Source organism: Notechis scutatus, chromosome 1 (genome assembly GCF_049901735.1).
Source record: "Notechis scutatus isolate UNSWTSFEM ecotype Mainland chromosome 1, rNotScu1.2, whole genome shotgun sequence".
Lineage (NCBI taxonomy): Eukaryota > Metazoa > Chordata > Lepidosauria > Squamata > Elapidae > Notechis > Notechis scutatus.
The window spans coordinates 235,326,284-235,344,318 of NC_142009.1; the positions used below are offsets into that span (position 1 = coordinate 235,326,284).

At 39.5% G+C, this 18,035-nt stretch overlaps 1 long non-coding RNA gene across 1 annotated transcript; it reads left to right on the forward strand.

Moving 5' to 3' along the window:
* The first annotated feature begins 1,178 nt into the window (after positions 1-1,178).
* On the forward strand, positions 1,179-16,352 carry LOC148133275 (uncharacterized). Its single transcript, XR_015746630.1, has 4 exons — positions 1,179-1,392; positions 11,611-11,737; positions 14,088-14,291; positions 15,334-16,352. It is a non-coding gene; the product is annotated as an uncharacterized LOC148133275 (long non-coding RNA).
* Positions 16,353-18,035: the final 1,683 nt, after the last annotated feature.

The window sequence follows — 18,035 nt, forward strand, 5'->3', positions numbered from 1 at the left end:
AGGTTTCACACTGTACTGAAGCCAAAATGCAACAAATTAGAATCGAGCTATTAACTTGCAAACTCTAATAAATAAGCTTCCAAAAATCTGCGGTATCATTTGTGTAATTGGCCTTGAGACATCCAAGTCACAGTGTCTCATCAGCATCAAACTCCCATCCCAACCTGAAATACACTGGGGGTTTCAGATCCTAGAAATTCCCTGCAGACTGTTAAAACAGAGAACCCTGGGAATTGTAGCCCAAGGCAGCTTGAGCGCATGGAAAGGTAGGCAAGATGGTAAGCTGCTGCTAGCTACTTTCATGAACTGGTTGTCCCCCGTTTCAAATTCTTTTTAAATGGTAATATAGGGTATATTATTTTAATAGCTAGAAGTTGCTAAGAGAAGGAAAGAAGGAAGAAAATTAAAAAAGAAGGAAACCTGAAAGCACTGGGCCCTGGAACTTTGGCATAGAGAAAATAATACAGGATGAACAAAGAGATTGAAAGAATCCATTTTTGATTAAAGTTTTTGTATGTTTAGAAGATAATGGAAGATTATAGTAACCCAACAAAATTCCTTTCAGCATAGGGTTTCTGCTATAGTATATTCTGAATGGGATTAAACACAGTTTCATAATTATTTCAGAATTCCGCACATTGAACCTCAATGTCCTCAGCAAATATATACATACATACATACATACATACATACATACATACATACATATATTGAAGTCTCATACAGTAATTATATGGCCATTGATATTTAGCCACATCTAGCACAAGTAGGTTGTATGTAATCAAGTGCTTTACATCTTGTTCTATTTCTCCCTTATGAATGAATCCCAATAAGCAAAGACTGAATGGATAAGAGATAATTTAGTCTGTCTTTCTTCAATGTTTAGAAGTTTACAATATATTTTTCTGGGATTTAATAGGGTCTTAGCAAATATATATTTAAGATATAAAAGACTTCTGAACAATTTTCATAAGACAAGTCCAAGAAACATAATTTGTACACTAACATCATGTTCTGTGAGATAATGTAAATTGTCACTTCTAGATCACCCTTTTCTCACTAAAGTCTCAGAAGATTGTGCCACAAAAGTAACATGTGCAATAGTTTTTATTTTAAAAAATTAGCAGCTAATGTCTATAAATATATTTATATTTATTGTTTGTTCTCACAATATGCAGGACTTACAGGGCAATACTGCTGTAACTAACTTGGATATATTGCAACAATGATTTTCACATTTCGCAAATTGTTCTTGGGATGAACTCATTTCTATTAAGATGTTTCCCAATATGTACCTTAAACTGGACTTTCCCTCGAGTTCTGTAAGATTGGCTGCTACAGAAGCTGGTTCAAATATGTCCCTATGACTTATAACCCTGGCTGCAAGATAAGGTTGGTTTTCAACAGACTAAGCAAATATACAGTTTTTTTCTGATTCTCAATTATAGTAGCTGACCACACGACATATCAAGCTGTGGTAGCTTTCATCTATAGCCTAACAGTGCAAATATTCCTCCAGTTATGTTGCAAGTTATTAAAAAATATTCCTATAGTCAGCATATACATTTTCTTCATACTGCACAATAAACATGAAGAAATGACTTGGCTGGTGTGCATAGAATATCTGAAAGTTTTCTTACCAACTGACTCTACAAAGAAAACTGCCCTCAACTCAGCTAACCAATTTCTCACAGGATAGGATTTTAATTCAGTTATCTGTGTAGCAGTTACTAAAGCAGCCCAAAGATGTTCCTACACAAAAAAATTGATTCCACAATTCCATATTAGCATCTTTTAAATCTGTTGGTATATTATTTTTCTACATGAAGTTGAAAGCAGAATTAAAGAACAGTTTCACATAATGGTGAGTTGGCCATGATCTCATTTGGACTTTCCATAAACATGGAATAAAGCCTTTGACCACAACATTAAGCCAAATCAAAAGATGAGCCAGCTAAGCATACCACAGGCTTTCTGGATCTTGCTGCAGTCTGTGTCATCCTTTGAGTAAAATAACATTTTAAAATATAAATGTTAATATTCTGAGTATTTCATTGTCTGATACACGAATGCCATTAAATACTAGATGCCAATAGTGGTGTCCCCCAGGGCAGTGTTCTAGGACCAACTCTCTTCATACTCTACATAAACGACCTCTGTGATCATATTAAGAGCAATTGCGTTCTCTTCGCTGATGATGTAAAGCTGTTCAATACCACAGACAATACTGCTACCTTACAAAAAGATCTTGACTATGTATCTGAATGGTCAAACAAATGGCAACTTCAAATCTCAACAAATAAATGCTCTGTCTTACATATTGGCAAAAAAATCAGAAAATAAAATACAAGCTGAATAGTCAAGATCTTGTTGATGACCCAAGCTCTGTAAAGGACCTTGGAATACTCACCTCTAATGATCTAAGTGCTAGAGCCCACTGCAACTACATAGCCAAAAGGCATTAAGAGTTGTTAACCTAATCCTACGAAGTTTTTTCTCTGGTAATATCACACTACTAACCAGAGCATACAAAACATTTGCTAGACCAATACTCGAATACAGTTCATCAGTCTGGAACCCTCATTACGTATCTGATATTAGCACAATTGAGAAAGTCCAGAAATATTTCACAAGAAGAGTTCTCCACTCTTCTACTCGTTGTAGAATACCTTATGCCACCAGACTTGAAATTCTAAAACTAGAAAACCTTGAATTACGCCTGTCTTCGGTCTGACTTAAGCATGGTATATAAAATCATACATTGCAATGTCCTACCTGTCAATGAATACTTCAGCTTCAACCATAACAACACAAGAGCACACAATAGATACAAACTCAAAGTAAACCGCACCAAACTTGATTGCAGGAAATACGACTTCAGCAATAGAGTGGTCAATGTCTGGAATACTCTACCCGACTCTATAGTCTCTTCCCCAAACCCCAAAAACTTTAACCTTAGACTGTCTACTATTGACCTCACCCCTTTCCTAAGAGGTCTGTAGGGGCGTGCATAAAGCGCACCATCGTGCCTACCGTCCCTGTCCTATTGTTTCTCTTATTCTTTTATTTTTCTTATATGTACCCATTTCATGTATTCACAACTATGTATACACTTATACTTATTATCTTGTAAACAATTGGCAAATCAAATAAATAAATAAATAAAATAAATAAATAAAATAAATAACCAAGTATCAAGGGTAATTCTTGGAGTAGAAGCTCACACAAAAGTTGCCAAGTTTGAGAAACATTGTCCTAGGAGGTGCCAGTATAACAGACAAATGCAAACCACAAATTCAATAGCCTAACTCTATTTTGTGCTGTATAAATAAATATTTTAAGTTTACATTATTGAGCTTTGGTGGTCCAGGAGCTATGAGGGAAGAATTTCTAATTTTTTCCATAATGTGCAAGTCCATGACAATTACGCTCGTATGAAGTCAACATAAATATGAATTCTGTCAAGGTTGAACCATTATAATGAAACACAAGAATCTACTGCTTTATCCATTCAAACACATCTGGACATGCAGGAAGAGAAAAAGGAACAAGATTTGAGCCTTCATTTTATTATAAAAGGCCTTGCATTTTAACTTGGCAGTTGCTGGACTTCTTCTTAATGAATTCCTGAATTTTTGCAATAAACATCTATATCAAAGAACTGTGTCTTTCAATCAGTGACCCGAGGTCTCTAATTTTAATATCAGTCAGCAGAAACCTGGCAGAAGTTTGTAGCACAGAATTTTATTTTTAAAAAAGCTGTTTATTTATTAAAACAATTTATAAGGTTGCCCATGTCCCAGAAATGATTCTGTGAGGCATACAAGAGTTAAAAACAACATTTTAACAAATCTCAACTGCCCCACACTATAAATGCAACCCAATTCATAAAAATAACATTAACCAATTAACCAAACCAGAATGGAACAGCCAGGTCTTTAATACCCTGATTTTAATGCCTGATAAAAGACTAACAACGTCAAGGCTTCCTAATCCCTGGAAGGATGCCTAGCTTTAATTTATAGGCATCTACTCTTAACTGTGATTATTCCAAAATGACAAAACATCATTGCATTATCAGAACACAGATCCCATCCTTTTATACATGGGTAATGATGTCACATGCAAAGATGTAAGGGGTGGACTTTGAGTTTCTGACATTATGATGCATGTTTTGTCACTTATTCCTTCCTCCCTGCCTTGACCCCCTCATAAGGTAGCCCATGACTTCCTCGTTATTCCATTCCTTGTTTAATCCTTCTGAGATTCTGACAGCATTATCTAATGGCAGCGGGGCCATTTAAAGTACAAATGGAAATCAGATTAAATGGGTTCCCCATAACAAACCACTGACTACCTTGAAAGAACAATGCAAATATTTCTTGCAAAAGTGTCATTTTAGTTCCACTCTAAACTATACTACTGTAGTTAGTAGAGGTAAAGTAAAGTGGAATATTATATAGTATATACCAAAGCTATGAGAACAAATTGTCTCAGCAAAAATTCCTCGGTGTAGAGCAGAGTTTTCCAACCTTTCCGGCTTTGCAGACTGCGGGGAAATGGGGGATGGTTCTGCGTGAGTGGCAGGCAAGTGTGCATGCGCACACAGCTCCATTTGTATGAATGGCATGCATGCACACTCACCGCTCATGCAAATGGAGCACAAGTGCACATGCTTGTCTGCTGCTCAGGCAAGTGGGGATGCACGTGTGCGTATACACTCTCGCTCACCATTTCCGTGGCCCGGTTGCAAATAGCTCACGGCCCACTAGTGGGCCACAGCCTGTAGACATCTTTTTTTTTTTAATTACAAGAGCATGAATAATGGATCTCAAGATTCAAATAAAACCTACCTTCGTTTCTTAAATTTGCACTTTGACATATTATTGCCAAGAATCAAGATAAACATAACATTCATATGCATACATTGTACCTTATGGATTCTTTTCCCCCCCCCCCATCAGCCATTTTCTATCTGGAGTATAATATCAACTGAATGAGTACTACAACTCTCTGTTCCTCCCATCACTTACAAGTCTCTTTAAGAAGCTATGCTATATGTAATTGAGAGGAACATAGAAATATTATCTACCGGTATTAAGATTTGTGGAATTTTTATATACCTCCAATTTATCTTTAATATATTGAGAATATATTGAATAAGAATCCTAAACTGAAAGGATAATTTTGCTAATTCCTTGACTTGGTCTCATTTATAAAGATTACTCTTATGCAAGGCTACTTGGATAGAAGCCCTACTGGTGACTTCTGCAGTAATCCAATCATTGTTGTGCTGAAAAAGCAGTTTTGTAATGACAATAGATCTTATGTCACTTGAGTGATGCCTGAATTATATTATAAAAATGTTAGAGTATTAGTAGAGAACTATTATTGGAAACATTTTAGAAAAGAATATAAGTACTTCAAGGTGAAGTCTTCGGTTCTCTCCAAGACGTTGCATAGTATGTTGTATAGCATACAGCAGGTTTTATATCTATACATATTACAACAAAATGGATACCCACACAAATTTATAAAAAAAAATTCTGATCACTCAACCCACTTACAGCATAACCAACACAAACTATGAAAAGAATATCACTGCCATACATAAAAAAATCTCAGAAAAAAACCCCCAACAGATTATTACAACCACATGGCATCACCATAGCACATAAACCTACTAAAGGCTTGCAGAACATCATAAAAGACCCATTAGCACAAGAATTAAAAACAGGAGTCATCAATGGCATACAAGTATAAGGACTGTTACAGCCACTATGTAGGACAGACAGGCAGAAGACTAGCAGATCCATGAAAACCAACTGGGAGTCAAAAGTCATGATGAAACTGTCATCTCACAACATCGGGATAGACTCAACCATAGTTTCAACTGGGAAATTATGAGCATCCAAATTAAATCCAAAAATGCTAGGGAATCCCTGAAAGCTTGGCATTCAGGCAAATCAGCCATCAATAGATACATAGAGATTAACCATATTTACACACCATTCAAAAATGACAGTGGGAAAAAATAAAGGAAACAAAAAGACCAAAATACTCCAGTTGCTGATCCAATAGCCAATATTAGGGATTAACACTAGACAAACAAGCAGAAAACAATACCCTAATCAAGGAACTATCAAGAAGAAAACCGCACACTCACCTATACTAGCAGGGTAAGTTACTATATATAAATAGGAAGCAAAACCCACACTTGCTTGCACTGATGATGTTACCTATTTAAGGAAACATCGTAGCAAGCAAAGAACAGAGGGCAAGCTCAGAGAGCACTAAGGACTGCCCAGTCAGAAAACTATAAGATCTGTGTCCTTTTTCCAAAGAAACCCCAGGCCTCAGTGAATTACAATAATATAGGTAATGGCAGCCATTGATTAACAAAGCACTTTTCCAATGTTCTAGCGTCTGTCACACATTCAGAAGCAGGCAGGCATAGAAGAATAAATAAGCTCAGATTTGTTACATGAGAAATGTAAAGTCTACTTTAATGACAAAGGGCTTCAAATCTGCTATATAATAAAGGGTCAGGAAAAATGGTTCTATAAACCATGTGGGATAACTTTCAAAGGAGCTATTAAATCATTTTGGGGGGTGGGGGATGTACTCCATTTAGAAAGCTTTGATTCTATTCTAATTGAGGACATGATAAGAGGTCAGGTCTGGGTTTTGGTTGAGTACATTTCAACATATTGTCCCCAGCATAAACTTTGATCCTCTGACAAGTCAAGAGCCAAGATAAAAAACGTCAGTCTTAATTACTTACATTGCAGTGACATCTAATGAATTTACTTTTGTTCTCATGTCTAGCAATTGTTTTCACCCAAGTCCTAATGAATAGGTTTTTAAATTTTATTTTTATTTATGTTTGTGTTCCCTGAATTTGGATTTTTTATGCTATTCTTTTAGATACTGGTTTTACAACATCCTTCTGATATTTATTGCAAGCTGCCTTGCCATTTTATATGGGAGCTTTTGAAAGATACAAATGCTTAAGCAAATCAAACAGAAAGCCTGGATCAGACAATAGTATGTGTACCTCTTTCAGAACAACCGCAGTGTAAAATATCTTAATCCTTTCAAGCCACTAAGCAAGACAGAAATTAGGGGGTATCCAATAGAGCAGCTGTGAATTTGGTATATTATGTCGGCATATCCAGATATAAGCAATGGTTCACTGATGCAAGAATTCTGAACAGTAAAGTTAGATGTAGTATAACTGAGATAAGTTATAGCAAGATTGCTCAGCCAGGTGACAACACTAACCAAACATGGCAATCTGAAAAGCTAATCAGTCGCAGCTCCTTAGTGGTTGAATGTGAAGGACTGGGAAGCCACAGACATGTTTTCCGATAAGAAAAATATATTGGAAGAAGACATTTCTGTTTCCGAATGTCAACAAAATAACATTGTATGTGTTGATGAAGTAATTTATAGTTGACTTGAAGGAGATTTTTATCTTTACTGTTTTTTAAGGATCAAACAAGGGAGTTAACTATATAACAATATATAGTTATATATTAACTATATAACAATATATCCAATCTCTACTATTAATATTCTACATTGGGAACAAGCTTTGTATGTGAATGAGAATATTGGTCCAAAGCCATGAGTGCCAACATCATAGACAAATTCAAACTTTTTTCCATTGTGTTTCCTTGTTGATAAGAAGAAACGGTAGTGTGCTGCTTGAGGTTTTTGGGATGAAAAGCTTGCTGACTGGATGCTGTATTGTATTTGGTTCACAATTTAAGAACATTCACTTGGGCAATTAAATAATAATACTGAGTTCAGCCCAATGTCTTATTTGCAAAATGTTAATTTCAGCGAGTAGGTAGCGAACTGCAAAGTGAAACAGCCCTGCTGTAGCCCTTCAGATGTAAAGCAGACAAACCATATACATTTCCCCATTCTCACCCTCATACAGCCATTCCATTAAAAGGGGTACGTTTTGGCTTTACAAATTCACTTAAATCAGATTATCATGATCACAGCAAGAAATTAGCTCCTTTAACACTAAGTACATGTATTTATTTATTTAAGATCCTGCCCAACTTCAAACAAAATCCAGAACAAAAAAAGATAAAACCACTTGCTCTATACCAGTGTTTCTCAAATCTGGCAACTTTAGAAATGTGGACTTCAACTCAATATATTTAATATTTTTGCTGTTAATATTTTTTATTGTATATAGCTGTGGTTTCATCTCTTGAGAACCAGTTTGGTTTAGCGGTTAAGGCAGAGGTCCCCAAACTTGGCAAACTTAAGACTTGTGGACTTCAACCCGTGGGAGTTGAAATGGAGTTGAAGTCCACAAGTCTTAAAGTTGCCAAGTTTGGGGACCCCTGGGTTAAGGCAACAAGCTAGAAGCCAGGAGGTGGAATTCTAGCCCTGCCTCAGTCATAAAAGCTGACTGGGAATCAGTCATTCTCTCTCAGATATGACACCAGCTCAGGCAACAAGCTAGTCAGTCAATTTATTTTGCAACCAATGGATCAACACTTGGTTGATTAAAAAACAACAACCGACTTTCAAGTTGCAAGAAAATGCTAGGGGAAAAAAATCAATCTCTTGGTTGTGAGCTGCCCAGAGTTGGCCAAGATGGGTAGGGCCAGCTCAACGTCGCTCATGTCAGGGGGCCTGTGGTGGCCCGGGCAGGGCTGGGGAGATCCACTGTCTTCAGTAGAGGAAGACGAGACCAGGGAGAGGGCCAAATCCTTGTCCTCCAGAGGAGCCTCACTGTCCTTCTCAGGCCATGCAGAGGACCCCCAGATGGTAGTGCAGGCTGTTCAGAGCCCTGGCCAGCATAGGGCAAGCGCCCAGGCCGGCCCTTGAGCTCCCAGGGCCCTGAGACCCTGTAACCCAGCCCAGCCCCGTTTCTCTGAGAGAGTGTGTGGCTGCGCTTACCACTTCCTTTAGGCTGCTGCTGCTGTGCTGATTCTCCTTGGCCAGGTTGCTCATGGTGTGCAGGAGAGCAAAATGTGTGGGTCAGAGGGAGGCCTACTCCTTCTTTATGCGAGGACACCTGGCTTTGTAACCAAAGCAGCAATAGGATGGGAGATCACCAGGAGAGGTCAGGAGGAGGGGACAAGGGGGTGGTGAAAGGGCAACAGGGCTGCTGGTGGCCAAGTGCTAAAGCAGGACTTCTCTCGGACTCTCCCTCCCTCTCATTATAATCTCCTTCCTTCCTTCCTTCCTTCCTTCCTTCCTTCCTTCCTTCCTTCCTTCCTTCCTTTTTCCTTTTGTCTTCATTTTCCTTTCTTTCTTCTTCCTTCCCCTCTTTCCTTCTTTTTCTTTCCTTGCTCTCTTCCCATCTTCCCTTCTTTCTCTTTGTCTTTCCTCTTTCCCTTTGTCCTTTCCTGTCCCTTCTTGGATGCTCAAATGCAAAAGGAGAAACATTTCTCAATGCCTTCTTGCCTTGTGATCAAATGCCACTTTTGCTAGTAGTTTGTTTTGCTAGCACTCTGCCAGTGAAAATGGCCAGTCCTTCACTGTTTCCATGGTGGCCCCATTGGTGAGATCTAAGCACCACACAGGCCGAATCCAGCCGGCAAGCATTGTGTTTGACATCCCTGCTTTAAATCAATAAATAGATAAACAAAATAAAGTCAACTCCTCAGAATACCCCAACCAGGCATCCAATTCTGGGAGTTGGTGCACACATTGTAAAGTTGTTAAGTTTGAGAAGCACTACTCTATTCAAAAATACAGACCAAAACACATCCAATAAGAGATCTTGCAAATAAATAAGAAATATAGTGGAAAAGGAAGCAATCTTTTAACAATAAACATAATGAAACGAATGCTACAATGATGCAAAGGTCACAAAAGTAAACATTTCAAATGAAAAATGTTATTGACAAGTAAAACAACAGTGGAGGAAAGTTGTCAACATCAGTCAACTCCTAACAGAGCAGAGGCCTGTTTGCTGCTGCTTGCCATTTTTGGGGAGTGGGGAAGATCTACTTCATCCCCCAATTCAAGCCAAAGGCCCTTCACTGGTGCCAACCAGAGGTGGTATTCAACCGGTTCGCACCTACTCGGTCGAACTGGTAGCAGTTATTTGGCGTGGGTCGCTGAACTGGTGGCGACCCCTGGCTGGCCACGCCCCCAACCCGGTTGCTCGGTTGTTCACTTGCGATCGCTCTCTTAGCTTTCCGTTCCCCATGTCCTTTTTCTCCCCGGGGAGGGGGGGGGGGAGGAAGAAAGGCATGGACACTGCAAGTATCACTTTCCCCGTGTGAGTTAGTGTCTGGAGTGATAAGGAGTGCGGTCTGACAGAGGGGGTGGGGGAATCCACTCCAGCCTTGGAGAAATTTAAAGGAGCTGCTTCCAAAATGCTTGTCTATTAAGTGCTCTGTGTGTGTGTGCATGAGAGAGAGAGAGAGAGAGAGAGAGAGAGAGAGAGAGAGAGAGAGAGAGAAGAAGGGAGAGAAAGAAAGAAAAAAATAGGAAGAGAGAGAGAGATAAAACTCTGTGCTATTATTTTTAATTGTTCCATTATTTATCATGTGTTAATATTTTACACTGTCCCTACACCTCGAGTGATTTTTCTGCCTTTCTTTTGCCCAGGGCTACCACATATTTTTCAGGGTTTACATGCATTCAATATCAATAGTCCAGAGCATAAAATACACGTGTTTAACAAGAGCTGAAAGGGACCTTGGAAATCTTCTAGTCCAACCCCCAGCTCAGGCAAGAAAACTGAGGATGCCAATCTCTGAGTAGAAATCCTGGGAAAGATGTCAGAATAATACTTAGAAGGGACCTTGGGGTGAACCCTATACCATTTCAGAGAAATGGCTGTCCAGTCTTTTCTTAAAAACTTCCAGTGATTGAGCACCCAGAACTTCTGGAGGCAGGCAGTTCCACTGGTTAATTGTTCTCACTGTCAGGAAGTTTCTCCTTAGTTTTAGGTTGCTTCTCTCTGTTCAGTTTCCATCCATTGCTTCTTGTTTGCATTCTGCTTCTTTGGAAAATACATCCCCGCCCTTTCTTTGTGGCAGCCCCTTAAAAGCCCGTTGCCTATCACACTCTTGAGTAAAGCATGTGAGCCATTTCCTCCTTTCAGTGGTCCATGAAAGTACATCTATAGTATGCAGATAATAAAGTCAAAAAAGGTGAACAACATTTTTACAGAACTATAGATAAGTTGAGGCTGAGTGACAAGGAATGGCTGGGAGGGGAGGGGCCAGGTGAGGCACCCCTTGATGTGAGTGACATTGAGTTGGCCATGCCCACCCAGTCACATGACCACCAAGCACGCCCATCCAGTCACATGACCACCAAGCCACGCCCACCAAATAAGCCACGCCCACAGAGCCGGTAGTAAAAATATTTGAATTCCACCACTGGTGCCAACATGTATTTTTATGACTCCTGAGATACCATGTTTTCTTCCTTTTTTTCCTGAAAGCGGTACACAAACATTTGTAAAGGCTCTCTCATCAGGCCCAAACTGAATACTATCAGAAACGCTGATTTGTTATTGATCTCTTATTTCCTAGTATCCTATAAAAAAATAAGTAACCAGGGGGGGGGGTCTTCAAAATGGTTAAAATTTCTCTTCCCCATTTCACTTTATTACAGGAAGTGGTAAAAGCAACTGAACTGAAAAGCTCTTCTTTTGCTAAGACCTCCTATGCATTAGGAGAAAAATAAAGAGTAGCAGCTACATTTCCTATCTTGGGTTTAGATTCTGAACTGCCATGAAATGGTGAGTGTATATGTTTGCTGCATACCCAGTCTATGACCTTGTCTGTATATTTATCTCTTTAATTAGATTTAGGTCTGGTCTGACTCCAAACTATTGTCAGTGTCAACAACCAGCAAGAAAAAAACAATGCATAATATAGTAAAAAAAAAAAAAAAAAAGCAGATAGCAGAACAGATATATTACAGGCAGCAAAGAGAAAGCATTGTCTGCACTAAGCTCCAATGTTACTTCATAAACCCAAACTGCAATTTGTAAACTTTATCCCAAGTGTTTTATGGATTCAGCTTGGCTGTGTTCAGTTAACCATAAATAAACAAATCATGACTTAGCAAAAAGTGTGATTCCCAACATTTAAGAAGAGGTCAGACATTTTGTCTGAAATGATATAGGGTTTCCTGCTTGAGCAAGGGTTGGACTAGAAGATCTTCAAGGTCCCTTCCAACTCTGATATTCTGTTACCTCATTTGATCATTTAGGACAGGCATGTCAAACTTGCGTCATTATGGTGTCATCACATGACATATCACAACTTTTTCCCCTTCACTAAACTGGGCGTGGGTGTGGCCAGCATGTGACGCATTCGGCCCAGGGGGCGCGAGTTTGACAGCCCTGATTTAGGGCACTATTGTTTACTCTGATTAAAAGTGGGTCTCTAGAATAATAGATTGGATTAAACCTCAAACCTTTAGCAGACAAAGTTTGCATTCTAAGCCTTAAAGTGGTCATATTTTTATAGTTTTAAATATGTGCAATGACAAGTAATTGGTAATGTTAGAGAGAGAGTTGATTTGTGAGCAGGATTTCCTTTGATTTTTATGCATGTTGGTGAAGGTTCCAATTTGAATTGGGTTTTAAGATTTTTTTCCATGTCAAGGAAAATGTATATGTATCTGTAGGAATCCTCCATGTGCAACTTGCCAATGGAAGAACAATTGACCTGATTATGAGTGAGGGAATTATGCAGGTTATGGAAAGGATTTGGACACACAGAGCTACAAAAATATTCACCACTGAATCATGTTCTACGAAGCAGGCCACTGCTTCTCCCACCCCTTTAGAAGGTGATACATAGAAAATTCTCTTTGCCGTATTATTATCACTTGAAAGTCCTACCTTTTAAGTAAATCATTTTATGCGGTCTTATCTCTACCCCTCAGTGTGTCAGTGGTGCTCCTCAACAAAAAGATCCATCCCATTGTGTCCGAATGTCCATCAAGAGCTTACACCGGCCCCATGTCTGATTTTTTCCAACATAGACCACCCTGTCCTTGAATGGCTGGGTGGACGGTCATTAACATTTGAACCACTGTAAGTCCATTTATTTGCCATATGCTAAATAAATAAATAAATATGCTGTTTGATATCCTGAAGCCTAGAATTATTTGGTGAAATGCATAATTTTTCAGTGGTAATAGTATTTGATGGCACATACCAAAAAGAGATGCAAAACTTTTATCCCCAAGCTAGGCCAAAAATAATTTAAAGTCAGTTTCTCATATTCTACCTAAATTAAAAGAAACTTCTTGGCCTGCCAAGGTAATGTCTCCATCAGCCAGAAAACCCACAGACTGACAGAGATCTCTTCCATGCGGGTTGAGTTACTTCTTATGTAACTAGAGGCGGAGACAGTGTAACCAGGGAATGTAGTTTTCTGTGACTGATCACATCAATGCCTTTTATCTAATGTCTCTCTGTACCTGGGACAGGTTGTATCTGTATCTGTAAACAAGGGAGCCATCTGTTCTTTTTTAAAAAAGCAACAACCTACAGAACTGTTATTTCAGATACACACAATCCCAATTAGGAGATGTGTTAAAAGCCAATATTCTAAAAATTAATTAAAAACAGTACAAAAAGGTTAGACTATGTTACTTCCTAGAGTCTGCAGAATATTCTTCTAGACAGGCAACAGGGCATATCTACAAAGGCTGTGGCTTAGTTTTGTAACTATTTCAAAGAATTACCTTAGATGTTATTGGAACGTAACATTGCTCTGCTTTTTCATTAAAGCAACTAGGTTTTATTTAAGAACTTGGGGATGGGGGGGGGGGGAGATGCTGCTCATTTAAGAAATCCACTCATTTAAGTTAACACTATTCCTAAATTAGCAGCAACTGTTTTCCAGCCCCCTGTGGAAGTGGGCGGATCAAGTCTGCAGAGATGTGCTGTGTGCAAAGACCAAAGCAGTTTGTCCAAATCATTTTTCAAAGTGTGTATAGACTTAATGTGTTTAAGTCATGGGAGCAATGACAGCCTCCACACACTCAAGACACAGCAGCTGCAGATGACTCTTGTTTTGACAATTTTGGGACATTTCAATTGCCAACTGTTTCTTTCTTCTTTTTCTTAGATGTTAGAAAAAGGACTAAAAGAAAGTGAAAGTTAAGCAGGAAGACACGAGTAATCATTTGAGAAATTACATGAAGCTAAATGTTTAGTTCATTTTACTTGGGCTTATCCAGTCAGAGAAAAGGCTATTTTTTTCTACCACTTCCAGCAGGGCTCACTTCCTTCTCTAAAAAGGCTGTCTGCATCCCCTCCTTTAACCTTACAGGTAAGTGAGATGGAGACACTTAGCTCTTTTCATCTCATCAATGCCAGCCAACTCAGCCTCTTCCATTCCTGAGCAGGTTCCATAAGTACCTTAGCTGAACCAAATTAAAATTAGAAAAGTGAGTTGAAGCAAAGAGAGATGGAACAGGAATTCCTATTCTGCTAAAAGTATACTTAATACTTAACTTCAGCTCAAATTTCCATATTCTTCATAATTAGCGTTATTTTTAACAAGCATATATTGTAACAACATGCATAACTTGGAAATATTTTGCTCACCAGTAATAAAAAAGAATAGCTATCTTATCATTTGTTTCATAGATCTGAAAAGGGCTTGTTCTGAATGTGAATTCATTTGGAGCACTTTTACCTGGGAGAGTATGACATAAAATAACTTGAATAAAAAGTGGAATTTATGCAGCCACAAAACAATTTTTATGACTGAGACACTGTTTATTTTCTGGTAAAATTAATATGGGGTTATCATAGCAAGTCTTATGCTATGTTCAGTTCTGTCAGACAGTGGATGATGATCAGGATTTGCAAATAATAGAGTGGGTATTCCCAGTATTCTATTTGTGCATGGTTTGTTTTTTATTCCATATTACATGTTCACAATTGAAGTAGTCTATAAAACTAGAAAACAAAATTGATAAATAATTGACATGGCTTCTTCGGGGTGGGGTTTGCGTATAAATCACTCTTAAATATGCAGTCAATGTAACAGTAATTGTAAACATACAAAGGAACTGGAAATGAACATTCCAAAGTACAACCTTGAGCTACTTTGTACAAAGTACACAGGAAACAAGTTTTTTAAAATAAAAGATTAATATGCTAAGGGTTGAAAGCTAGCTGTTACCAATGAAATGAGAATGAGCACATTTTCTCACAGAGGTTTCCTGAGCACAGTAGTAATTTCACTTCCAGTGCTAATAATAGTCCTTACTTCTGTGCATAAAAGCACAGATGGACAAGGTATTGCTTTGAAACTGTTGTTTGCAAGCTCTTCCTGATTTTCAAAACATCTTCCTTTTGCTCAGAAATAAAGTGAGAACTAGAAGCATATTTATTAATCCTCTTCAGAACTCTCAGAAGATGCTTTAGTGGGCAAAGAACTGCCAACCTGATCAGATGGAAGACTGCAGAGATTATGAAACTAAAAGCTGGATTGTAAAGTCCAAAAAAACATGCTGGAAGAAGACAGTGACAAGTTACTTCCATACTGCCACTCCAAAAAATCTACTTGAATATGCCAGGATGCATGACCAATCGGTCTTTGAATCACGGTATTTCTCAGTTTTGCAGGTTCAGACTCACTCATGCAGCACATTTATCCACCTCCTATCTTGAATCTAATCCTCCCTCACTAGACAATACTGAATGATGGACTTTGATTGCAATTTGTTATCTTTAAGCAGTTTATAATCACATAGTCTCATATATCAATCCATGTATTCAACTGTTTTGCATTGGGTATCTTTAAAACTGTGGAACCAGTTTTGCAACTTTTTTTATTTGGATAAGTGTGGGGAAGGAACTTTAGATAGGAAATGTATGTTCCTGCTTAATGTTTTTAAAACTAATTTTTAATGCTTGTGTATGTAGCTAAGTAATTGTGGACATATGCACATATTTACTAGACTTTTTAAAGGGAATACAAAGCACTTCAAACGTTCCTATAGTTTTAATACTATATTTTGTAGTTTCTCTCCACACAACAAATCATAATTCACACATGATCTTTATTTTTTTCATAACTGCTAGACTATGCATTAGTGCATTGTCATTCATTCCATGATAGAATACTGTATAATGTGCTGTGAAAAAAAAGTTACTTTAAAGCATGGAATAAACAAGATGTAAAAGAACAAATAAACAAGAAATAGAAGTGCATTATGTTCCTTTTCTATTTATTCCAATTAATTTGGGGTCATTTCTAGATGAAATCAAGGGAGGGAAACTTCGGTTTGTTTCCTTAGATGACACCAAATATAACTCACAATTTAGCCTTAACTGGAGTGTAGAAGTGACACAATTCAAGATACAAAGATTATTTTGGAAATTGTCTTTATTGTTCCTTATGTAAAGGGAACTAGTATTGGGAAATACTCCTTACTTACTCTCTTGGAAAAATGAGACATACTTATCATATGATTATGAGGTCAATCACCTACATCTACAAATTGCCCAATATTGCAGAAAAAAATTGAAGTGGCATTTGTGGAATAGGTTTCCAATAGAGAATAACTGATGCCTAAACATGCCCCTAAAAACACCTTCTCCCATATTCCCATTTGATGTTATTCATCTCGTCCCCCTATTCACGAGCAAAACAAGGCTTAAGGCAACTTTGTTGTAGCAATCTTTTCCTCCTTAATCTGACAAGGGCAACCTCAACAGACATAAAACCTCTCAGCTTTCGCCATCCATCAACCCGGAGGAAAATCAAGCCATTGCCAACTATTAGGTACGCCGGCAATGCAAGTTGGACAGGGGGCAGTCAATTTCAAGCAGGAATTATTTCCCGCCCCACTCGAAGATGGGCGCACAGGACTTAAATCCGACGGTTGTGAATGCCTCACCTTTGCTCCAGAGAAAAAGCGCAAAGAACGGAGCGCAAGTAAACCTGTAGCAAAGAACAAGCACAACACGCTTCTCCGGGTGGTTGTTGTTGTTTTAACTGCTCCTTTCCCGCACTGAAATAGGCTCAATTCATTTTCACTCCACGAGTTGTAACTTTCCGCTTTTTTTAAAATCGCAAGAGGATGGCAACCGCCTTGCTTTTCCTCCCCCTTCCTTCTCTGGAGCGGAGCACGCCGTGTACTGTACTCAAACCCGGTGCCCTTGGCCTGATGATGCTGACTGCACTTGGCTCCAGAGCAGAGGCGCTCCCGCCCATCGCCTTGAAAGGAAGGAGACGCGGGGCTGCCCAGGACCCCCAGACAAGACCTGCCGCATCGTGCAGAGTCCAGTGCGGCAAATTCCACCTTCTTTCAGGGGAAGAAGGGGACAAGGGTGGCGACCTTTCGGGCTTTCCAGCCTCGGTCGGTTTCCACCGCGTAGCACCAGTTTCTGCCGGGGCGACTCCTTCCTTGCCCCTGTCCCCTCCCTCGCTTCGCACCCCCTCCGGTTAGCTTTCGCCCCCCTTTGCCCCCTCCCCAAATCTACAGCACTCCGCGTGCCTGTAAGGAAGAAAGGGGTTAGAAGAATGGAGCCAAGAAGAAAATGGAGTCAACCTTACAAACGTGAAGCGAGCGGGGTGGGGTGGGGATTCACACAAACGGTGGAGCGGGTGAGGGGAGTGATGGAGTTTAGGAGACGCTAATGAAAGATGGAGGAGCGGGCCAAGCCTGAGCTACTTATGAGGGGGTGGGTGAGAAGTGGACGGGCGGAATGCGAACTCGCTGAGGCCCCGCTTGTGGCGCAGGCGGAATAGAAAAAGTACCCACACCACCTCCCTTCCCCCCTCCCCCCTCAAGTCCTCCCCCCTCTCCATTCTCTACGTTTGTATCTTTGGGTTACGCGTAAGCCTTTAGCCCCCCCACCCCCACGTTCGGATAACCAGAGCAACGAGGAAGGCAGCCAATGATCTTTCCGCGCCGCTTCTTCCCTCTGGACCAATCAGGGAGCGTCGCGGCCGCAACCTTGCGGTTGGATCGGGCGTGCAGCCAATCAACACAGACAAAGAGGCCGGGAGGGCAGGGGGGGCAGCTTTTTAGATGAGGTGATCCCGTGCACTGGC